The sequence below is a fragment of the Canis lupus genome, chromosome 1 (genome assembly GCF_048164855.1).
Source record: "Canis lupus baileyi chromosome 1, mCanLup2.hap1, whole genome shotgun sequence".
NCBI lineage: Eukaryota > Metazoa > Chordata > Mammalia > Carnivora > Canidae > Canis > Canis lupus.
In genome coordinates, this window is record NC_132838.1 from 103,761,544 (window position 1) to 103,786,696 (window position 25,153).

General features: G+C 43.4%; 1 long non-coding RNA gene and 1 pseudogene across 1 annotated transcript in view; one reads left to right on the forward strand and one right to left on the reverse strand.

Moving 5' to 3' along the window:
• The window catches only part of LOC140600089 (uncharacterized), a 54,752-nt gene that overhangs the window by 9,307 nt on the left and 20,292 nt on the right, over nucleotides 1–25,153 (reverse strand). The window contains exon 3 of the long non-coding RNA XR_012003279.1: nucleotides 13,716–13,823. This is a non-coding gene — a long non-coding RNA (uncharacterized lncRNA). The remainder of the gene's footprint in view (nucleotides 1–13,715; nucleotides 13,824–25,153) is intronic.
• Nucleotides 1,989–5,624, forward strand: LOC140608668 (T-cell-interacting, activating receptor on myeloid cells protein 1-like; annotated as a pseudogene).

Sequence of the window (25,153 nt, forward strand, 5' to 3'; positions counted from 1 at the left end):
AAGCCCTCAACCCACTTTTTCAACATCCTGACATAAATTCTGTACTCATTAATCAATAAGCTTTTTTCCTCTCTTTCTCTCTGGCCTCCTGATAACCTCTGTTCCACATTCTATCTCCATGGATTTGCCTATTCTAGGTACTTCAGGTAAGTGGAGTCATAAATATTTGTCCTTTTATGTTTGGCTAATTTCACACAGAATAATGTTTTCCAACTCCACTCATGCTGTAGCATTTATCAGAATTCCACTTCTTTCTATAGAAGAATAGTATTCCTCTGTTGTACAGACCACATATCTGTTCTTTATACATTTATCCTTTGGTGGACGCTTGGGTCTTTTCACCATTTGGCTATTTATCACTTTCCTTTTTTATTTTTATTTTTTAATAATAAATTTATTTTTTATTGGTGTTCAATTTGCCAACATACAGTGCTCATCCCGTCAAGTGCCCCCCTCAGTTATCACTTGCCTTTTGCAAACCGTGCAACGTAATATTTTGGAGTGCCCATGGAATTTTAGCACAAAGGCCTGGTAACTTTTCCCTCTTCACTACTAAGACACAAAACTGTTCCATTAACATAGGCAAAAAGGAAAAAGAGTAAACAAATCTCTTAGAAACACAGGTCCAACCAGTATCTGCTGAGTTAGAACAATCTCTCTCTTCCAATAAATTCTGTAAGCAGGCTTGATGTTATTTTTAAAGAGATCTTAGAACTCAGGCAAAATTGTATATACCACATTTGGGCATTAATGGCAGGATGCCTGTGATGGTCAGAAATGCACATAACTACTGTCACTTGCAAGTTTCTTTCTACACCAACATATTCCAAATATTTATGATGCAATCTTGAGAAACGTTTATCTAGGTTTGGTTACTCAGCTGAATACTTATATCACCTGGGAGGTTTCAAAAGTTTGGTGCCTGAGTTCAATCCAAGTGATTCTGACTCAAGGCTTTTGTGGTTTGGTCTGTACCCTGGGATCTTTAACAGCCTCCACACCAAGGAGAGCACAATGTGTGGCCAAGGCTAAGAACACCTGAGTTGGAGTACCCCACAGATGCACCTGTGAGGGGGGCAAGGAAGGATGGTATGTTTTCTCCTTTCTGGAATATCCATGTGGATTCTTTGAGGCTTGTTTCAGAGGACCAAGTGGTAAACTCTGTCCTGTTGGAGTATCCAGGGATGAAAAGAGATCATGGAAAAGATGGGATCAGAAAGCCCTCAGATTAAAGGCTGAGGTTGACTTAACTAGCCTTTTCCAGGGACAGAGCTGGATCCATCTCTGAGCCAAACCTTACTCACAAGAGGACATGGGTGACCTGGGGAGCTGTGAAAACAGAGCTGGCCTGGTGGGATGAGAATGGGGAAGTTATGGTGAGGTTGCCTTTTTTCACATCCTTATAAAAGCTGAGCTGTGTTTACACGGGCCATCTCGTCAGACGATCAGGGAGCATTCGCTGAGGTCCTACTATCTGCCACAACCTGAGTGGATGCTGGGGATGCTGAGGTGAAGAACACAGACTCCCTGGCTTCCACCTCCTCACAGGTAGTGATATCCTGCATCTTCCGTGGTATTAGGTCCATAAACTCCCACGAGTTCTCTTAGTTACAAACGATATCCATCTTAATTTGTTACTCAAAGCACGGAGCAGCCTTCGGCATGGGGGTTCTTCTGGCCTCGATGAGACCATCAGCAGAACTTCTCGTCCACTCAGGATCACAAACAGCTTCAGAGGTGGTCTAGAGTCACATTCAAGCCTCGTGCTCCCCTATCTTTCTCATGGTTCTTACATCCCATCCCTCCTCTGTGGGGTGAGGTTGGGGGGGGTCCCCAACTATAACACCAGATTGAAAGGAATACAAGATTAAGAGAAGTTCAGGCAGGATAGAAACTGAGAAAAGAGGGGGTTGTGGATCATCTGTGGAACCAGAACCAGTCCTGGGGCCATGTAAGGTGAGGGACACACAGGAGACCTTCCTGGAGAAATGGGGCAGGAGCTGAGAGCACAGCTGCAGCCACAGCCCAGTGAGGGGAAGTGAGAACCCACGAGCATGATCTCCAGGGTCTGTTCTCAGCAGCAGCCCCCGCCCAGGAGACCCCTCGGGACGGGCCTCCAGCCGGGTGCTCGTGTCTCATGGACAGTTCTCTCACAGGGCTGTGTGTTGGCCAAAGTAGCTGGATGACTGATGGCGAGTTCCTTCATTTAGACCCTCTCTCTCCTTCACTCCAAACTCCCCATGTCCCTTCTCTTTCCTTAAAGAGACTTCTTGAGAGCAGCTCAGGGCACCAAATCCCATCCCCAAATCTGCTTCCTTCCAGAGACCCTTCCCAAGCCCTCCCTCAGTGCCTGGCCCAGCTGGATGATGCTTTCCAAGAGCAATGTGACATGCAATGCCAGACTTCCACCAAGAACGTCAACTTTGTTCTCAGAAAGGGAAGAAGTATCTTAGAGTCCTTGCAATCACTGGCTTCCACAGAGGGCGTGGCTGAATTTCACCTCAATGACCTAAAAACCCGTAACGCTGGACCGTACACCTGCGAATACTATAGACGAGAGCTCCCACAAATAAGTTCACAGCCCAGTGACATCCTCCTCCTGCTGGTGACAGGTGAGGAGGGTGCTTCAGAGTAACAGGGACAGGTGTGGGGGAGGAACCCCAGGGAGGCGGGGGGGGGGGCAAGGGGAGATGGAGAAACACAGCAGCAGAACGACTTGGCTGGGCTTCACCCAGGGCTTGTAGTCAGAGTCAGAAGAGGGTGAGACCAGGGATCTATCGTCTCTCCTGCTTGGTGGGACCCCTGCCAGGAGAACAGGGTCGGGGGGGTCTCAGGCTTCTCCCCGTGACCTTGGAGCTCTCTTCTCTTCCAGGAGAGTTCCCTAAACCTTCCCTCCAAGCCCCCCAAAGAGGTGTGGTGACCGCAGGAGAAACCGTGACCCTGCAGTGTCAGAGGCCAGACAATATTTTCATGCCTATAAAGTTCGCTCTGCTGAAGGCGGGAGCAGCAGAGCCCATACGGGTCCAGGATCCAGCAGGGAAGGAGACAGACTTCTCCCTCAGGAGTGTGACAGTCAGTGATGCCGGGAACTACAGCTGCGTGTACTTCCAGATAGGGGCCCCTTTCTTGACCTCACAGCCTAGCAATTTTCTGGAGATCCAGGTGAGAGGTAGGTTTTGCATGATTCTTAGGACATTTTAAAGTTTTAATTAATTGATTAGTTTCTTTTTATTTTGGCTATTTTATTTGTTTTCTCTGGTTCTGTTGACCTATATTGACTCATCACATTGTATCTGTTTCAGGTGTGCAACATACATATATTTTTTAACTGGAGAGCATTTCTTCTGTTATTTCCCAATTCCTGTTTCTCCTTTGTTTTCACCGTCATTTCCTTTTTAAGTCTCTCCTTTCCTACTTTCTAGTCTTCAGCCTTTGTTGTTTTGCCTTCTTGGATAACATCTCAAGTTGTTCCTCCCAACGATCCATCCCGCCACCACCAGGGCCCCTTCTGCCACCTGTGTGTCATCCCGGTGATGGCAACATCATGGTGGTACCTTTGTCATTCTTAGAACGTGGTGCTTCCCCACTCGCCTGCTTTTGTGGCACAGATGTGGTGTCTTCTAAACTGATCTTCTGTGTTTGGCAGTACGTTACTTCGTTGGAGGCCATGCCACGCTTCCTGGGTGTTTTAAGTGTTTGTGTGTGTGCCATGGTCCGCAAACAGCCTGTAGTTAACAAGCAAGGTCCGGGTGGGCAGCCCTGAGAGGTGCAGAGGGCATCACGGGGGTCTCCCTGCAGACTCTGCCTCCAAGGAACATTGCTGCTGATGGTCTTGGACAGGAGCTCTGCACTCATGGCACGTGTGGGTTGCAAGATGCAAATGCAAATGCGGGTCCTCTCTAGGAACCAGGGCCAATGCTGAGCCCTGGCTCTTCTTGGGTGAAGTTGAAATGAAATGCATGGTGGTCCTGATGCTCAGCCTCTAAGCTTGAGTCTTCTTGAGCTCCCTGGCGGCAGTAAGTCTTGGCAGGAGGAGGGGAGCAGACGCAGCCACTGAGGTACTTCAGCGCTCTGTGCAGCAACTTGGGTTGTGGGGGTTCCTCCTAAGCCTGATTCCTTTTTTTTTAATAAAATAATTTTTATTGGTGTTCAATTTGCCAACATACAGAATAACACCCAGTGCTCATCCCGTCAAGTGTCCCCCTCAGTGCCCGTCACCCACTCACCTCCACTCCCCGCCCTCCTCCCCTTCCACCACCCCCAGTTCGTTTCCCAGAGTTAGGAGTCTTTATGTTCTGTCTCCTTTTCTGATATTTCCCACACATTTCTTCTCCCTTCCCCTATATTCCCTTTCACTATTATTTATATTCCCCAAATGAATGAGAACATATAATGTTTGTCCTTCTCCAATTGACTTACTTCACTCAGCATAATACCCTCCAGTTCCATCCACTTTGAAGCAAATGGTGGGTATTTGTCATTTCTAATAGCTGAGGAATATTCCATTGTATACATAAACCACATCTTCTTTATCCACTCATCTTTCGATGGACACCGAGGCTCCTTCCACAGCTTGCCTATTGTGGACATTGCTGCTATAAACATCGGGGTGCAGGTGTCCTGGCGTTTCATTGCATCTGAATCTTTGGGGTAAATCCCCAACAGTGCAATTGCTGGGTCGTAGGGCAGGTCTATTTTTAACTCTTTGAGGAACCTCCACACAGTTTCCCAGAGTGGCTGCACCAGGTCACATTCCCACCAACAGTGTAAGAGGGTTCCCCTTTCTCCACATCCTCTCCAACATTTGTGGTTTCCTGCCTTGTTAATTTTCCCCTTTCTCACTGGTATCTCATTGTGGTTTTGATTTGATTTCCCTGATGGCAAGTGATGCAGAGCATTTTCTCATGTCTAAGCCTGATTCCTACCACAAGGAGGGAGAAGGGGAAATGGCAGTGTGGGAGGGTGGAAATGAGATGAAGAGCAAAGAAACACAAGAGAGGTAAAGCAGAGAGAACACAGAGGGAAGAAGGCAAAGGAAGACCCCACTACAACTCTCCTGAAATCCCATGTTGTGTTTCAGGGATCAGGGAAGGTACAGCTGATCACTGGCCAGGAAATACAAGCAGGTGCAGAGAGTCACACTGGGCAGATCCACTTGAGAAGGAAGGATGCTCCTCTCCTGGCTGGCGCTCATCCTCTTCTCTCTCCCAGCTCCTCCAGGTGCCACGTCGGGGGGATTACACCACGGGCAACCTCATCCGCCTGGGTCTGGCTGCCATAATTGTGGTGATTATGGGGGCTTTCCTGGTGGAAGCCTGGTGCAGCCAGAAGGAGCCTCCACGTGGATCCGTGTAGAACAGCTGAGTGCTTCTCTTGGTCATGGGTGGTATAGTGGCACGGGGTTCTCGAAACACCAAACTCTGCCAGGGGGACTTCTTGTGTTTCTCAACATGGATACAAATGGCATTTTTGGTGGGGTATTTCTTCACCATATGGGACTGTCCTGTTCATTGTGGGAACATTTAGCACGCTTTCTCTTTCCCATGAAGAAACCCCAATTAGTGCGGGAGAAGATAACAAGCGAGGACTACTGTACTTTTTCCAACACCCCTAGATGTAGAGGATGGGAGTGGGGTGGTTTTCCCTAGTGGAGAGCCTGTGTTTGGAGGCCAGGGAAATAATATTCTTCCCCTTCCTCCCTCTTCTGACCTCATGTCTGTACTACTCACGTGCCTCTGGCTGCCTATGGAATGATGAGTGTTGATGGAGAGACCTGTTGATTCTTAATTGTCCTGTGGAACCTGCATTCTTAGTTTTATGAAGAACCGCTCGAGGACAAGAGATGGCTTCCCTCTTGCTGTAGCTTCACTTGGGGCAGAGAATAGGCTGGAGCATAAAAACATGCCTGATAAATTTGGATGACTTGAAAAAATACTTAAAGCTTCAGAGTCAAGCTGTGTAGCCTGTGCAGTCACTTCTGCAGGAACTTTTATTCCATTGAAAAGTGGGGAAAACAGTGCTTCCTGCATAGTTATTGACTCCTCTCCATTCTCCATTCTGGGCTTTTGGGCCAGCAATGAGTCAACAATTTAAATTTATGTACTTATCACACATGCCTTTTACATTTAGTTAACATAGCCCCAATATATTACCTAATTTGGGGAGACTTCCTCTTGGCTTCATAGCATCAAATTGCTCATGAGTTGTCCCCAGAATTTTTTCATCTTCCTGTGCAGGTGTGAAATGTTACCCATGATATTTGCTTTTCAAGGCCTGTTGTTGTTTGTTAATACTCTTGATCTTTTTCACAAATACTTATACTTATCTTATGTTTTTAAAGATTTTAGGGACGCCTGGGTGGCTCAGTGGTTGGGCGTCTCCCTTTGGCCCAGGGCATGATCCTGAGGTTCGTGATCGAGTCCCACATCAGGCTCCCTGTGAGGAGCCTGCTTCTCCCTCTGCCAGTGTCTCTGCCCCTCTCTCTGTCTGCATCCCTCATGAATGAATAAATAAAATCTTCTAAAATTTATTTATTTATTTACTTAAGAGACAGCAAGAGAGCATGAGCAGGGGAGAAAGGCATAAGGAGAGGAAGAAGACTACCCACTAAGCAAGGAGCCAGACATGGGGCTTGATCCTGGGTTCATGACCTGAGCTGAAGGCAGATGCTTAACTGACTGAGCCACCCAGGCGCCACCCCTCATTCATACTTTACAACTGTTATCTCTTCTCTTATAACTCAGGAGATACATTTATAAAAACCTAGTTCTGATCAGAGAAGCAATTCTTGCCAAAGCAATTCTTCATTTCATCTGCTTCCTTTTGTTACATTGGCTTTCATCAGATCATGGAAGAGTCTTGCTTCAGGGTGCTGGAGGCAGACAGGTGCTTTTCCTGGGCTGTGTATCTTGTGGCAGGCTTTCTCAATATGGATGCTTTGGTAGGCTCAGGCAACAGGAGAATGTTTCTGTCCCTTCCACTCAACATTTAAAACTCATGGTTCCTCCTGAGAACAGACCTCTTTCATTGCTCTCTGGTCAAGAGTGGTCAAAATGGACAGAACTCAGGATTTACAGCCAGCACGGGTGTGGCACATCAAACATACACTAGCTGCTCAGTCTACATAACCATCTCTTGCTGCCTTGGCCATGCACGGAAGAGCCTTTGTGATGTTCCTGCTTCCTAATGTGAAACTGCCCAAGTCTGCTTTAGGCTATGCTTCGTCTTCAATCAGAATCTACTTTTACTTTCACATCCTTTGAATTGCAGGAAGTTGCAAACTCAGTATAGATACTTCCACCCTGCACCCAGTTTCTCCAATGGTTCCATTATTGTCCATGACGATATCAACACCAAGAAGCTGACACACTAGTACAATGCGTGTGCAGAGTTCTTTGTTTTATCACGTTCAGATTCATCTGGCCACTGGCACAGTCAACATACTCACGTAGTCTATCCCCATAAAGATGTTTCTTGCAGTGTGCCTTACAGTCACACCCACCTCTCTTCCCAAAACCACTGCAGCCACCAGTTTGTTCTCCATCTTTAAGGTTTCGTCATTTCCTGTATGCTTTATGTCATATTACCTGGTCTTTATTTCCTGAGTGGGGGTGTGACACAAAACCTATGGATCACGTGAGAAGGAAGGAACAAGCTGGAGGACAGAAGTCAGTGCCCACATCAAGCTTCCATTTGTCCCATAGTTGTGAAGCTGATGAGAGGCCCGTAGAGCAGGCTGCAGGGCCAGTATGATCCTGGGACTCCTTTCCCTCCTCTGCTTTGGTAAGTTCCTTAGGATCGTGTGCTCGGGTTCAAGATGAGGGTGGGATAACAGATTGAGAGGTGTGAAGAATACAAAAGAGGTAACATGGGCTTGTATTTACTGACTGCTTCACACATGTCAGGATGTGCACTGGAGGCTTTACACACAGCCACCACTTAAGTTTTTTCCAATATTCAGATATGTACATTCCACATTCATGAGGGTATGCTATGCCTACACCACCTTTACTTATTCAATAATTTACTAACAGTGAGTCAACATTTTTTCTTTAAATAAATACTTATTGAAAATGGAAGCTATTTAGCAATAGTTTAATAATGCACTGTCACACACCTGATAAAGGAGAATTAATATATAATACCATGAAAGGCAGAAAATGTTAGGACATTTTAGCCTCATGCTCTTGTCAGGTTTCTGAGCCCATGGCCAACCACTTCCTACCTATAAAGGGCAATGAGCCAGAGATAAAGTTGTTCTAAAGAAGATCCATAAACGGATCTTCTCTCCTCGTTGTGATCAGAAGGGCCTGGCTGAATGGGTAATAACTTTCCGATGCTGGGATCAAAGCTATAGGATAATGTGTCACTACACTGCCTAAAATAATCTCCTTTGACAACCTATGGTTCATATTCCACCCTACAGGAAATACCACTCTGACCCTTGCAAACAGTCCTGCGTGGTGGGAATCAGGCCTGCAGGGATAAATGAGAACCCTGAGACTAACTCTGAGGGTTCCTGCTCAAGGCCACACATAGAATGAGCAGAACAGTTAAAACACAAGTCCAGCCTGTCTGTCTCTAAAGTCATTACTGTTTCCAGTGGGTTAAAATAGGAAATTTGGGTGGATACAAGTATGGCATCCTCAAAACAGAAATGTCCTTGGGAGTAACGAAACTGATGCTGAATAGGGGAAATTCTAAAGACAAAAGAGGAATAGCTCAATATGGTAAGTGAAAGACCAGTCATGAAAGACCCATGCTACACAGTCCCATTCACATGAAAGTCCAGAATAGGGAAACCCACAGAGAAAGTAGGTTAGTGGTTATTTAGGGCTGGAGATGGTGGAAGTAGGGAAATGCAACAAAAACTGAAGAGTAATGCAGTGTCATTTTGAAGTCATGGAAGTGTTTTAAATTTGATAGTGTGAAGTTTGCCCATATTGTGAAGACAGGAAAGCCCAAAGGATTATCCATTGTAAATGGATGAACTATACAGCAGGTGAATAACATCTTGATAAAGTTGTTTTAAAATTTCCTGTGGAAAATTTTCCTGTGGTGTGGAATGGGATACAGCTCAGGATGTCTGTTTGCAGGGTTTTTGTGCCAAAACCCCGAGTTTCCTCAGACAAGGGTAGCATGTGGTTCTCAGCTCTGTTTTGGGCACCATGACTAGATGTAAGTTCTTACCACATTTCTCTGACCTCTAGATTCTAGAGGCTCATTAAATCTGCTCACTTTGTGCTATTACGTGAGGTTGTGTGATGTAGGTCTTTCACCTTCTACTCAGTTTCAGCAATATCTGAAGTGGCTTGTATCCTGTTCATACAGGGTGGTCCATTACAATGAGGAAGGGTCTGTCCTGGGAGCTCCATCCATTCTGCAGGGACCGGGCAGAAAGGACAAAGGTCCACATCTTTGATGCATAGGGACCAGGCTCCATCCAGAGGTGGGGGTCAATGCCATTTCCCATGTGCAGCTTCCAAGTGGATTCAGGTGTCCACAGGCCTCTGCTATCTCTACACTTGTCCTTCCTCCATTTCCTGGGTTCCTCTGACTTCAATAGCTTTCCTTCACATACCTTGGCACATGTCCACTATCTTCCATTTTCACAGACTGCAGATTTAATTTTCTTGATGTATGAATGTGTTTACACCTTAAAGTCCTAATAACTTCTCACTTTTCCCCTGAAACATTAAACTGTTCCTCCATACAGGAAAAAGAAAGGAAATTTCCGTTCTTAGAAACACATGTCTGGCTTATATTGAGGTGCCTGAGTAGCTCAGTTGGTTAAGTGTCTGCCTTGCGCTCAGGTCATAGTCCCAGGGTCCTGGGATCTAGCCCTGTGCTGGGCTCCCTGTTCAGCAGGGAGTCTGCTTCTCCCTCTCCCTCTGCCTCCCCTCGCTCCACTCATGCTCTCCCTGTCTCACTCTCTCTCTCAAATAAATAAATAAAATCTTAAAAAAACAGATTATGGGATCCCTGGGTGGCGCAGCGGTTTGGCGCCTGCCTTTGGCCCGGGGCGCGATCCTGAAGACCCAGGATCGAATCCCACGTCGGGCTCCCGGTGCATGGAGTCTGCTTCTCCCTCTGCCTGTGTCTCTGCCTCTCTCTCTCTCTGTGACTATCATGAAAAAAAAAAAACAGATTATATCTCATAGGTGATTCTTTTACAGGGTTGTGTGCTGGCCAAAGAGACACAATAGATGAATGTGTAGGTGAATAAGTGAATGCTTTTTTAACTAATGCAGCTTGCCTTTTCATCCCAAATTCTCCATCCTTTCCTTCCCCTTCTTTAGATGGAAAGTAAGGTGAGTGTGTTCTGATCTGAGCTCTACTACTTTCCAGGGTCACTTCCCAAGCCTTCTCTCAGCAACTCACCCAGTTGGGTGGTATCTCCCAAAGTAATGTGATTCTGACATGCTCAACTCTTACCAGGAAGGTAAAATTTGTTTTCAGAAAGGAAGGAAAGCCACTCGTGGATCCCATGCAGCTACTCAGTTCTATAGGGATCCAGGTTAAAATCTACCTCTTCAACCAGACTCACAGTGGTGCTGGGGAGTACACCTGTGAATACTCCATGGAAAAGGCCCCTTTCAGAAACTCTCCAGCTGGTGGTTACAGGTGAGGTTGGTCTTGGCCTGACACAGTCTTCCTTGGCACAGAGAATACGGAAGAACAAAATACTGGAAGATAAGGGGCTCTCACCCTCCATGTCCCCAACTGAGAAAAACAGAATAATTCGGAGTCAGCTGGTTGAATCCAGGCCTTGGTGGAAGCAAAATCACTGCCCTGGTATTGAGAGAGGGCCAAAATCAAGGATCTTCCATTTTTCTCCTGTGTGAGAACTCCCTCCCAGAAGGCCAAGGGAAGGAGAGAAACCAGGCTACCTCTGACATTGTTACAGGTAGTGACCTTACCTTACAGGAAGTAATCTTCCCTTACAGGAATTAATCTTCCCTTGCAGGAAGTGATCTTCTCTTACAGGAAGTTTGCCCAAACCTTCTCTCCAAGCCTAAGGTGACCCAGGGAAGAAATGTGACTCTGTAGTGCCACAGGCCAGAATATGCTTGAACATGTGATGTTGGTTCTCCTGAAGACAAGTACTAGAAAGCATGTACAGCACCATAGACCTGAAGGAAAACGGGCAGACTTTTCTCTTCAAAATGTGACAGTCAACGATTTTGGAAATCGTTTCTGGAAACTGCAGAGTTGTCTACCACCAGATAAAGGCTCCTTTCTTGACCTCCCACCCAATAACCACCTTGAAATCTTGGTAACAGGTAAGGTTTTGCATGATAAGGAAAAAAATGTATATATATCAGAGAGTGTTCTGCTAGTCTCTGATTCTCATTTCTCCATCATGTCCATTATGTCCTTTTTAAGTCTTTCATCATTTCCATTTCTTTGTCTTTTTTTGTGCCTTCTTGGATGATTTCTCATGTCATTCTTTAAGATTATTAAGCTAGTCATCTACTATTGTCTGCAGCTATTACAATTTTGGTTTATGTTGGCATTAGTGATTTCATTCCTGATAACTCTGTCTTGTTTTCCAGATATTGTGTTTCCCCAGCAGACTGCATCTGTGTCATGCATGTAGTACCTACTTGTGTCTCCTGGCCCATACTACTCATCACCTTCTAAAATTATCTTTTGTTTCCTACTATAATTCTGCTACCTTGGATGCTAGACACTAATTTCTCAGTTTATAACTTTGTTTTTTGTCTTACTGATTCTTTTCATAGTCAATGAATATTTTATAACTAGAAATAAAGGTCTGTATGGTTGGTAATGAGAGGTGGAGGGGGTTTTCTAAATATGGTAGCATCATTACGAATTTCTCTCCATGAGCCTTGCCTCAGGGAATATTGTTACTGATGAATTTACTTATTTTTAAAAGATATTTATTTATTCATGAGAGACAGAGAGAGTGAGGCAGAGATATAGGCGGAGGGAGAGGCAGGCTCCCTGTGGGGAGCCCAATACGGAACTTGATCCCAGGACGCTAGGATCACAACCTGAGCCAAAGGCAGATGCTCAAGCACTGAGCCACCCAGGTGTCCATTACTACTGAATTTAGAGACCGACTCTGCAGTAACTGGGATGCATGAGGTGAGACATTCCCTGTTCATATGCAATAGCTGTGCCCAGCTCTACTGGGAGGGATGGCACATGTGCAGGCTTCTCATTAGGAACCAGAGCCACTGCCAATCTCAAGCACTTTTTGAGTGCAACAAAACGCACCCTGGCCCAGATCCTTAGTTGCTGAATTCTGAGATTCCTGAGCTCACTCCTTGTATGAAGTTAAGGCTCTGAGGAGGATTCTGGGGCAGCTACTAGATCTCAACACTCTGTTGGTGCTATATTGGGTTGATTTTCATCCCCTGAAAGATATGTTTGAGGCTTCCTGACTCCTGGTACATGTGTTTGTGATCTTTTTGGAAACAGCATTACTTGGTCTTTGCAGATAATCATTTGTTAAGTTCACATGAAGTCACACTGGATTAGGGAAGACTCTTACCCAATATGACTGGTGTCATTAAAACATGAAAAGTAAAGACACAAAGACACAAGAAGAAAGATGGCCATGTGAAAACAGAGGCAGAGATTCGAGTGATGCTGCCACAAGCCAATGAATGTTTGGAGCTTCCAGAAGCTGCAAGATGCAAAGAGAGAGGATCTTTTCCTAGAGTCGTTGGAGAAAGTATTGCCCTGTCAACACCCTAACTTTAGATTGCTAACCTCCAGACTGTGAAATAATACATTTCTGTTATATCAGGCCAACCATTTGCAGGACTTTGTTATGGCAATAAAAGTGCTCTGTCTTTTGTGTGCTCCTAAGACTAATTCCTAATATATGCAGGGAGAAAGGAAATGAGGGAGGGTGGAAATGAGATAAAGAACAAAAAAAATGAAGAAAGGAGAGTTAAGACGGAGAGAATATAAAGGAAAGAAGACAAAAGAAGGACCACTACAGCTCTCCTTAAATCTTATATCACGTTTTCAGTGAATAAAACTTCAGTGAAGGTACAACTGATCACTGGCCAGGAAACACAAGTGGGTGTGTGAGAGTCACATTCGGTAGACCTATTTGAGAAGAAGGGATACCAGTGATGATCTCATTCTCTCTTTCAGTTTTCCCAGGTGCCACATTGGGGGATTACACCAAGGTTAACCTCATCCCACTGTGTCTCATTACCATGTTTCTGATTATCACTGGGATTTTGCTGGCTGAAGCCTGGTATAGCCAGGAGGATTCTCCACAAGGATCCACATTAAACAGCTAAGTACTTTTTTTTTTCTTGGGCTTCTGTAGTGATACAGGGTTCTTTAAGCACCGAACTATCATGGAGACTTTGTTTCTCAGTAGAAGAGCCAATGGCCTTTAGGTGAGATTATTTCTTTACCATGTTTGATTGTCCCATTGGTTATAGAAACACTTAGCATCTATTTTCCCTCCCTGTAAAACACCAACTAAAACCGACATTAAAGGTGGAAGGAAAAAAAAAACAAACAAGTACTGTTTACTTTCTCAGACATCCCTAGATATAGATGATGCGGAGCAGGGTATTTCTGGTGGATAACCTGTGTTTGGAGGCCAGGAGAAATAATCTTTCTCTTCCTCCCTCCCCTGACCTCTCTCTGTCCTTCTGTACTTATAGGCTCCTTAGCTGCCCAGGGGAATGATGGGTGTTGATCCAGTTAAACCCACTGACCTTGAACAGCTTCCAGTGGAACATTCATTCTCACCCCTGTTGAGAGGTACTTGAGGACAAGATGATGGTTTCCTCTTCGGTACTCCTCAGCTGGGGCAGAGGACAGACCTGGGCATAAAGATTAATCCAACAAAATATTAATTAATATTAATTAATTAAAATCAACAGAACATCTTTTCCCTACTGATATACCATTTCTGCCATAAAGCAAACTTCCATTAAGTGTGTGGATCTGTTTCTGGGATCCTTATTTATTTGGTCAATGTGGCTTTACCGTGCATTTTCCTGACAGCTAATGTCATTGAACATCTTCTCATGTACTACTGGATATATACATATATTCCTAATAAAGTATCCAATTAAATATTTTGCCCATTTTAAGTAGGCTCCACACCCAGCATGAAGCCCAATGTGGGGCTTGAACTCACGACCCTGAGATCAAGATCTGTGCTGAGATCAAGAGTCAGACACTTAACTGGCTGAGCCACCCATGCTTCCCAACTCTGCCCATTTTTAAATTGGGTTGCTGGGGCACTTGGGTGGCTCAGTGGTTGAGTGTCTGCCTTTGGCTGAGATCATGATCCCAGAATCCTGGGATTGAGTCCCACATCAGACTCCGTGTGGGGAGCCTGCTTCTCCCTCTGCTTATGTCTCTCCCTTCTCTCTCATGAATAAATAAAAATCTAAAATAAATAAATAAATAAATAAGGTTGTTAATCTTGATACTGAGTTGTAAGAATATATATAATCTAGGTACAAGTCCATTATTAACAGATATGTATTGCAAATATTTACCTCAGTCTGCTCCTTCACCTTGCACTTTAAAATGAAACTTGCATCTATTTAAAAGCCAAAGTTTTGAATTTTCATGAAGCCTATAAATTATAGGAGTTTTTCTTTCACAGCTAGAGCTTTTGTATTCTATCTAGGAAATCTTTGCCACATGTAGATTGTGCGTCCTTGTTTCCTTCTGTAAGATAGTATTACCCCTTACATTTAGGTCTATTATCTTTTTAAAATTTTTATGGATGGTATCAGGTAAAAGTCAAGTTTCTTTCTTTTTTTTTTTTTTTTTTCAATTTGGTCCAGCTTTGTTTATACGACAAAAAAAAAAAAAAAAAAAATTGAATACATACTATGTTCCAGGCCTTAGGTTCAGCACTGGAGATACCCAAGGACTTCTTTAGCTCCAGATTATTGTGGAGCACCGCCAGATCTCAGCTCTCTCCAGCTCAGATCTTCCTCTCATCTGACTGCCTGAGAAGTGTGGCTTCTCCAGGTAACATTTTGTTTCTGTTCCTGCATCCATCTCCCATAATCACAAATCACCAACCCAGCTTCTGTCTTCAGTCCATCCCCAGAGCCCTTCTGCTCAGCCAGCCTGAGTACTAAGAAACAACAGGCTTTTTGCCTTTATGTGAATCTCTTATACCCTTCCTTAGCGGTGAGCTATTCCCAAAGTCAGATGTTCAAGCTAGTCCTTTCGGCAAGTAGCCACCTTCATTCTGTTTCCCATTCAGAATTCTCTTTGAATTAGCATTTCTCAATGTTCATTCTCTTAACATACAGATTAACCCAATTGTTTCTGCACCATCTTTTGAAAGGGTTGTTCTTTTTCTACTGAATTACTCTGGGATTTTTGTTTAAAAACCAGTTTACCATAAATTTAATGAGTTGATTTCTGAACTCTATGTTGTTCCATTGATCTATTTTTCTATACTTTTGCTTATGCCACACTATAATGATTATTGTAGTTTTTTACATCCTGAAAACAGAGGCTGTTGGTTTATCAATAATTTTTAAATTATTCTGGCTATTCTAGGGGTCCCTAGGTGGCTCAGTTGGTTAAGCATCTGCCTTCAGCTCAGGTCATGATCCCAGGGCCCTGGGATTGAGTCCCACATGGGGCTCCCTGCTCAGTGGAGAGCCTGCTTCTCCCTCTGCCTCTGCCTTTCCCCCTTCCCCTGCTCCTGGTCTCTCTCTTTCCCCCTCACTCTCTCTAAAATAAATTAAAATCTTAAAAAAAAAATCGGGCACTGAGGAGAGCACTTGATGGGATGAGCACTGGGTGTTATATGTTGGCAAATCAAACTCCAATTAAAAATATACAAAATAAAAAGTAAATACTAAAAAAATAATAAAATAAAAAATAAATTATGCTGGCTCTTCTAGATCTTTTAAATTTCCATATACAATTTAGAATCACCTTGTCAATTTCTACCCAAGGCTACTGGGATACTGATTGGACTTGTGTTCACACTATATATCAACTCGGAGAGAATGGACATCTTAATAATATTGAGTGTTCTGATCCAGGGGCACAGTTTATATCTTTATATTTCTCTCATTCTCTCATTTCCATCATCAGTGCATTCCTTTTTTACTGTACAGGTCTAACATATGTCAACTACATTTTATCCTTAAGTTTTTCATGTTCATTGCTGTGATAGAAATGATACTGCCTCCTGAATTATCACTTATAGTGGTTCCCTGGATGTGCATGTAAAAACAATTTTTAAAATTTTGTTACTGAGACATCTTGCTACCTTGCCAAGGTGAGACATTATTTCATATAAGTTTTTTTGTAGATTCCTTAGAAATTTTTATACGGTTCATCATATTCTCTGTGACTAGAGACAGTTCTACTTCTTCCACTTCTAATCTGTAAGCCTAATTTCTCTAAATAGAATATCCAAAATGCTGTTGAGGAAATTAGTGAGGATGAATATCCTTGCCTTCTATGTGGTCTTATAGTAAGAGCATTCAGTTGTGCACCATTACATATACGATTACTTGTACATTTTTCATGGATGCCCTTTGTATGTCTGAGGATGTTCTGTTCTATATTCCTGGTTTGCTGAAACAAACATCAAACCTCATAAAAGCGAAATTAAAATGGATTAAAGAATTAAATTTAAAATGTAATATTAGAAAACCTTGGAAAGAAAACATAGCAGAAAATCATCAGAATCGAGGGCTTGGTGAAGAGTTATCAGACATGACACCAAGCCATGACCAATACAGAAAAATGCATTAGGTTAGATTTAATCAAAATTAAGAACTACCACTCTGCCAAAGACAGAGGATTCAAAAGACAAGCTACGGTCTGGGAGAAAATATTTGCAAATCCTGTATTTGACTGCTGGAGTCCAGCTCCAGCTGGGGTGGGTCTCTCAAAGGAAAGGACGGTGTCGGCAAATAAGGAGACACACACACACACACACACACACACACACACACACACACAGAGTCAGGGTGCATACATCTCCTCCTGATCATTTCGGAGGGGCTTTATTTATATCCTTTTACATTTCTTTGTTTTTCCAGTTTATTTTTTAATAGATAATTACATTTTATCGCAAGCATCTTAGATCACTCTAAAGATTAAGAAACATCTTTTTCATACGAAATGTTTTTCCTTTCAGCTTCTACTGCTATAATTAACACCTTTATGGATTTCTTGAGAAAGCAGTGAATGCGACACAAAAGACAAAGGTGCTAGACAGAGCATGACCTACTCTAGTGGAAAAACAAGTCTATGGTAATATGGTTACATGAAAGGGGTTATTGTAGTCAAAGGTTATATGCAGAAATGTTTAACTTTCCTCCATCAGTTCACAATACCTACAACCTATTTTATCAAAATATTTGTTCCATTGGTTAATTAATTGTCATCTCTTTGTCTTATTCAAAAGACACCATGGAGGTCCAGACCTCTTGATTCTTTCCCACAGAGACACAGAACTAGCTAAAACCTTTTTTCCATTAATCTTAAACCATTTTATTCATATTCATCTTCTTCAATGATAGCTTTAATTGGGCTAGTTTCCGGATTTCTTTTACCTTTAACTGATCAAAAACTCAGCATTACTCATATTAGGGGAATTATAGAGCGAGGGTGGGGGGAGTAGGGCATTGGGTTTTATTCTAAGAAGCATGTTAGAGATTTTTATTATTTTTAGACTTCCATATTTATTTTGTGAAAATTCCCCAATAGGGGGGATCCCTGGGTGGCTCAGCGGTTTGGCGCCTGCCTTTGACCCAGGGCGCAATCCTGGAGTCCCAGGATCGAGTCCTGTGTCGGGCTCCCAGCATGGAGCCTGCTTCTCCCTCTGTCTGTGTCTCTGCCTCTCTGTGTGTGTGTGTGTGTCTATCATGAATAAATAAATAAATAAATCTTAAAAAAATTCCCCAATAATATTATAATGATGCTGAAGACGGCCAAAAACAAAGTGAGAGGAATCAGTGGGAGCCGGCTGTGGCTTTTCCCAATTTTTCAGTATTAACCCTCATGCCTGGACTTTGTCAAACAGCATGAGTAGCTTGGCTCGCATCATTTGACAAAGGCCTTATATTTAGAATAAATCAAGAACTCTCAAATACCAACAGTAAGGAATATTTTTTTTTAATTGGGGAGTGGTTTAATGGAGAGTTTCAGTTCTGAAAAAAGTGAGCTTTGGAAGTGGATGGTGGTGGTGGTTCACAACAGTGTGAACGTACTTAATACCACTGAATTGTACATTTCAAAATGGTCCAGGTACTAAATTTTGCATTTTATGTACTTTACCATGATAAAAGTCCTGGGAAAAAATTAGAGAATGGCAAGGCATCTGGCTGGCTCAGTTGGTAGGGTACATGATTCTTTTTTTTTCCTCTAAATTTCTATTTAAATTTTAGTTATCATACAGTGTAATATTAGTTTCAGGAGTAGAATTCAGTGATTTATCACCCATCTAGCCCATCCCCACCCACATCCCTCCATCAACCCTGAGTTTGTTCTCTATTGTTAAGAGTCTCTTATCGTGGGGCACCTGGGTAGCTCAGTGGTTGAGCATCTGCCTTTGGCTCAGGTTGTGATCCTGAGGTCCTGTGATCGAATCCCGCATTGGGCTCCCCATAGGGAGTCTGCTTCTCCCTCTGCCTATGTCTCTGCCTCTGTGTCTCTCATGAAAAAATAAATAAAATCTTAAAAATAAAAAGAGAAATGGAATTTTACATCCACACAAAAACTTGTACATAAGTGTTTGTATGAGCTTTACTGGCAATAGCCAAAGCCAGGGAACATCCACAATGTCTTTTTGCAGGCGGAGAGTTACACACCCATGTGGGCTACCGCTCAGGAATAAAAATTAACAAATTATTGAGACTGAGACATACAACAATTTGAACAGATATCAAGGGCATTTTCTTTTTTTTTATTTTTTATTTTTATTTATTTATGATAGTCACAGAGAGAAAGATAGAGAGGCAGAGACATAGGCAGAGGGAGAAGCAGGCTCCATGCACCGGGAGCCCGATGTGGGATTCGATCCCGGGTCTCCAGGATCGCACCCTGGGTCAAAGGCAGGCGCCAAACCGCTGTGCCACCCAGGGATCCCATCAAGGGCATTTTCTTAATGAAAAAAACCCAATCTCAAAAACTCACAAGTTGTCTTATCCCATTAATGTAGACCACCCCTCTCCAACGCACAAGATTTTCATTCATGTGAAATCAGTGGCCAAGCATGGTCAGATTCATGGATTCCAGCCTCCAGCACAAACATACAGACCCCAAATCCCTACGAGCCAAAAGATCTGACTGAGGCTGGTACTGAGACGAATGGGAATTCTTTGGTTAATCAAAAATTTGCTAGATATTGGTATGGAATGATGTAATCAGCAGAAATGGCTGTATTCATTTCCTGATGCTGCTGTAACAAAGTACCACAAACTTGGTGGCTCTAAACAATAAACATTTATTCTCTTGCAGTATGGAGAGTAGAAGTCTGGAAAAGCCATGCTCTGAGGGCTCGTGGGGAGATCTGCTCCTTACCTTTTTCTTAGCTTCTGGCCTTGCCACATCTTTGTAAACAGATCACTCCCCTTTCTGCCTCTCTTGTCACTGGTCTACTCCTTCTGTGTCTCTCTTTTTTTATATATATAAAGATTTTATTTATTTATTCATGAGAGACAGAGAGAGAGAGGCAGAGACACAGGCAGAGGGAGAAGCAGGCTCCATGCAGGGAGCCTGATGCAGGACTCAATCTCAGGTCTCCAGAATCACACCCTGGGCCAAAGGCAGATGCTAAACCACTGAGCCATCCAGGGATCCCCTGTGTCTCTTTTTATAAGGACACAAGTGATATGGAATCAGGACGCACCCTAATGACCTCATCTGAACAGGTGTACATTTGCAAAGACTATTTCAAAAAAAAAAAAAAGCCACATGCATAGGTACTGGTGGTTTGGAGTTCCACATCTTTTGGGAGGCCACAAACTAACCCATATAGGAGATGGTTGACTTGCCTGTCTACCCCCATTATTTAAGTAAGTGCTTGTATATCCTTGATTGGAATTGTTAAAACTACTTCTCTACTTGACCCTATTTATCAGATTATGGAAAACAATGCTTAAAGACAAAGTGTGTGAAAAGTAAATTGCAGGGGGCACCTGGGTGGCTCAGTCAGTTAAGCATCTGACTCTTGATTTTAGCTCAGGTCATAGTCTCAGGGTTGTGAGATTGAGCCCCCCCCCCCCCCCGTCGGGCTCTGCACTCAGTTTAAGATTTTTTCCCTCTCCTTCTGCCTCTCGCCCCTGTCCCCACCCCACTCTCTCTCTTAAAAGAAAAAGAAAGTATATTGCAGAATGGAGATATTTCCATTCATGAAATAAAGTTCTTATTCTTTCGGGTAATCAGAGGACCAAACATTAGGACATGAATTTTAGCTAGTCTTTACTACTGAATTTTTGAACTAAGAATTATTATGAAGCCACAATTTTCAGCTACTGAGCATTACAAAAGATGAAAAATGCACTGAACTTTCTTTGTATTTATTTAGCTTATAGTAGTTCATGAAATCTATTAATAATGGGAATGTTTCCTCTACTGATTCTTTTTTTTGTATATTTTTTTATTGGAGTTCAATTTGCCAACATATAGCATAACACCCAGTGCTCATCCCGTCAAGTGCCTGTCACCCAGTCATCCCATTCCCTTGCCCACATCCCTTTCTACCACCCCTTGTTCGTTTCCCAGAGTTAGGAGTCTCTCATGCTCTGTCACCCTCACTGATATTTCCCACTCTCTCCTTTCCCCTTTATTCCCTTTCACTATTTTTTATATTCCCCAAATGGATGAGACCATTTATAATGTTTGTACTTCTCCGATTGACTTACTTCACTCAGCACAATACCCTCCAGTTCCATCCACATTGAAGCAAATGGTGGGTATTTGTCATTTCTAATGGCTGAGTAATATTCCATTGTATACATAAACCACATCTTTATCCATTCATCTTTCGATGGACACCGAGGCTCCATCCACAGTTTGGCTATTGTGGACATTGCTGCTATACACATCGGGGTGCAGGTGTTTCCAGCGTTTCACTGCATCTGTATCTTTGGGGTAAATCCCCAGCAGTGCAATTGCTGGGTCATTCCTCTATTGATTCTTAAGGAAAACCTAAATGACATCTATATAATGGAATTTTTTAAATAATAAATTTATTTTTTATTGGTGTTCAATTTGCCAACATACAGAATAACACCCAGTGCTCATCCCGTCAAGTGCCCCCCTCAGTGCCCATCACCCATTCACCGCCACCCCCGCCCTCCTCCCCTTCCACCACCCCTAGTTCATTTCCCAGAGTTAGGAGTCTTTATGTTCTGTCTCCCTTTCTGATATTTCCTACCCATATAATGGAACTAAAATGAGTGTATATTAAATTAGAAAATGCAGAAAATTAAGATTAAAATAATCTTGGGGAACCTGGGTGGCTCAGTTGGTTAAGTGCCTGTCTTTGGCTCAAATTATGATCTTGGGATTTTGGGATTGAGCCTTGTGCCAGACTCCATGCTCAGTGGAGAGTCTGCTTCTCCCTCTCCCCCCTGCTTGTGCTCTCTCCCTCTATCTCAAATAAATAAAATCTCAAAGAAAAAAAGATTAAAATAATCTTTAATAATAATATTTAAAAATATTAAAAAACAATCTTTAATAATTTAATAATCTATTTTAAAAATCTCATTGAGTGTCAGCAGAATATGGAACTCTTGATCTCAGAGGTGTGAGTTCGAGCCTCACGTTGGGCAAGGGGCCTCCTTAAAAATAACAATAGGGGGATCCCTGGGTGGCTCAGCGGTTTGGTGCCTGCCTTTGGCCCAGGGCGTGATCCTGGAGTCCCGGGATCAAGTCCTGCGTCGGGCTCCCGGCATGGAGCCTGCTTATCCCTCTGCCTGTATCTCTGCCTCTCTTCTCTATCATAAATAAATAAATTAAATAAATAAATCTTTTAATAATAATAATAATACTCTTACAACATACAAATAACATCTTTTTAAAGAAAAATACACTTTGTAGATAATTCATTTTCAACTTCAGACCTACACATAGTTTCCAAGTACAGCATGAAAGCCTTCTGATTTTCAAACCAATCAAGAGTGGATTACAGTGTTGCTCCAACATCCACTCCCACAATCCGGTGTGTGATCCTTATGAATACTGGTGTGCTCTTCTACAACCACAGGACACCTCTGAGTAAGGACTCCATACCAACACACGACTGCCTTCTAGTACTCAGAGCTCCTCCGAATTCTGCCAATTGTCCCAGGACCTCCTTTTGCAGTGAGATGTTCCAGGACAGGATCACGTTTTGCACTTAACGGTCACGTTTCATCTTCTTCACTTTTGAATGGTTTTCCCTTGATTTTTATGGCCTGAGATTATAGGCCGGTGACTTTTCTGAACAGGTCTCAGTGGGCTTCGTCTTCTTTCTCCTCACATTTGGGTTCGGATTATCTGTGCATCTTCAACAGGACCTTCACAACATGATCTTGGGTTCTCACTACCTCCAAGCAAGTGGCACACCATCTCGACTTGTCTGGTTAGATGGATGTTTAACACCTCTTCACTTTCCCTAAAGATTGCCTTAAAAATGCACTTCTCCCAGAGCATGTAATTATCTACAGAGATTTTGCCCAAGACTGCAAAGGGACACCACCCTCTCTGCTGTGGTGACCAGACAGCATACTCCAAGGGCTTAGAGCCCCTCCTCCAGGAGCTGCCGAAGGTAAGCCCTGATGGGAAGACAGGCTTTTCTTAGTGACACGCGGTGTCTGAGCAAAACAGGCCAGCTGAGTTCACCCTTCTCTGCACACTTCCCTGCATTCCAGTTGTCAGAAAGAAGCTGCTAAAAATGGCCCATGTTCAAGGAGAGGAGAACTTGACTCTGATTTTTTTTTTAAGATTTTATTTATTTATTCATGAGAGGCACAGAGAGAGAGACACACACAGGCAAAGGGAGAAGCAGGCTCCGTGCATGGAGCCCGACATGGGACTCGATCCCAGGTCTCCAGGATCACACCCTGGGCTGAAGTGAACCGCTGGGCCACTGGGGCTGCCCTGACTCTGATTTTTGATGTGATGAATAGAAAAGAATATACGGGCATGTTTAAACCACTCTAAGTCCAAGGTAATCAACACAGGCTGAAATCACCTCCATTTATATTAAATAGGATCTAGAGCTCCCACTTGGAGAGATACAAACCTTCCCTTCCTTCTGCTTTCCTTTCTTCTTGCTCCAACAGTGCATATGATCTATTTCGGTAAATGTTCCATATGTATTTGACAGAAATGTACACTCTGCAATCGCTGGGTGTAGCAGTATTCTAAAAATATTAATTGGGTCAAATTGGTCAATCACAGTGTTCCAACTTCTTTGGCCTAACTGATATTTTGGTTTGTTTCATCAATAACTATGCAGATATAAACCTTCCATGATGGAAGGAAGGAAAACCCTCGTGCGTGGGTTTGGGTGGATGAGTGGCACTGTTTCACCATTTGTAAGGACATCAATGAAGTGTTTCGCTATAGCCATTCGAAAAGTGTATTCAGCAGCGCCGATGACCTCACCTCATCCCAGTGTCCAGCATCTTTCCCACGAACCAAGGAATGAGCAATCTTCTCGGTATCAACCTGTTTCCATCTCCTCAAAGAGAATCCTCTGGTCCCAGGCCTCAGGCTTTTCTAACTTAGAACTGGAACCTGCACTTAGGCGTGTTCAGAGGAGGATTTTGACAAAAGCAGCAGTTGCTTGTGGGGCTGTTCATGCACACCACCTGATTCTCACCACAAGAATGTGGGTGAGTCACAAAACCCACGGGTCCCAAGAGAAGAAAGAAGGGGAGGGATGGCCAAAGGTGCCACCATAGGGGCTTCCCTCTCTCTCGTGGTTGCAACACCAAAGCAGGGCATTTATAGCAAAGGCTTCAGGGCCAGTATGATCCCTGGATTCCTTGCCTCATCTGCTTGGGTAAGTTTCTTGGACTGCTTATATTGGGACTCGAGATGGGGGTGGACTGAGTAAGAGATGTAGGGGAGGTAATGAAGTTGGAAGGGAATACTCAATTTGTATTCACTCACACGTATCAGGCCATGTTAGCGACTTTAGACGGGCTTCCTCCAACAAATGATGTCAATATTTAAAAATTCACATCCCATACCCATGACTATGCTCTGTGCCTACATCTACTTAACATTTTATTTTTAGTAACTCAATATTTCTTATTTAACTGTATTTATCAGAGGATGGAAATTTTCAAGCAATACTTTCAACAACAATCCAGATTCACTTACTAAAAACAGAAGGTTCCTGTAAGTGTATGCAGAAGGAAAAAGTGGGGATTTCTAGCCATGTGTGGTTGCTGTTTAGGTTTCTGAGCTCAGGATGGTTCACTTCTTGTTAGAAGGATGATTAGCAAGACATAGAAGTGCCCATCCCACATTGAGCCTTTATCCTTGATATGATCAAAAGGGCTTAATGTGATTGAAAGTCACTGAAGTAAAGCACAAGATGCTAGGTCACTGCATCCTCAAATCATCCCGCAGAAAATGAACAAGGGGTAGTGGAAGGGGAAGTGGGCAGGGGGTTGGGGTGACTGGGTGATGGGCACTGAGGGGGGCACTTGGCGGGATGAGTACTGGGTGTTAGGCTATATGTTGGCAAATTGAACTCCAATAAAAAAAATTTTTTTAAATCATCCCGCAGAACTATTTCATGCCATGGGAAATACTACTCTGGGCGATGCAAAGCATCATTTGTGATAGGAATTAGGCCCACAGGAATACAAGAGGGCCCTGAGACCAAAAGCTGAGGGTTCCTGCTTGGGACCACACAGAGAAGCAGCATAAAAGTCAACATTCAAACCGAGACCTGTCTGGCTCCAAATGCACTGCTGTTTTTGCCCAGTTATAAAGGGATATGAAGAGGAATGTGTGCACAGGGTCTTCAGAGTATAAATGTCCTCAGAGGTAGTATACAAACATAGGTTGGGGAATCTAAGGAGGTGAAAGAGGAGTGGTTCAAACAAGTGTGGGGAGGAAGTGCATCACAGGATGTCCTTTTGCAGGTGCCATGACACCCTTGGTGTCCACAAGGAGGGTGGGCGTAAGCCCTGCCTTGTGG